Genomic DNA, 415 nt, shown 5'->3' with positions numbered 1-415 from the left:
AGCCAGATGCAGCTCAGTCGCGAGCTTTTGAAGTTCTAGCTGAAGAATCCTGACAATACAAGGAAGAATGATTATGAGAAGCAAAATTAGAACTAAAGATATTAGACAGAATGTTTTTTCCAGAAATAAAGTTAGAGAAGGTGAGAAGTAAGTCATTACCTGCTCCAGCGGTGGTAAAATCCAGTCGAGAGTGTTCCAGGGTCTGTATTTGATTATGAAGTTTCCCTAAGTCCAGGCCAATGTCAGAGCTGTTCCAAACACCTGAAATATGATTTGTAATTTTTTTCCCATTTATAATCTGTCTCGTTTCCCTTTAAAGATGTCACGCATATCCACCGGTAATCAGCGTGGCAAGACAGAGCCATTTTCACTTTTAAAGCCTGTAACTCAGTCCCAGTATGCATTATTGCCTCTT

Source organism: Bison bison, unplaced genomic scaffold, assembly GCF_000754665.1.
Source record: "Bison bison bison isolate TAMUID 2011002044 unplaced genomic scaffold, Bison_UMD1.0 scf7180017864270, whole genome shotgun sequence".
Taxonomy (NCBI): Eukaryota; Metazoa; Chordata; class Mammalia; order Artiodactyla; family Bovidae; genus Bison; species Bison bison.
This window is presented reverse-complemented; position numbering follows the sequence as displayed.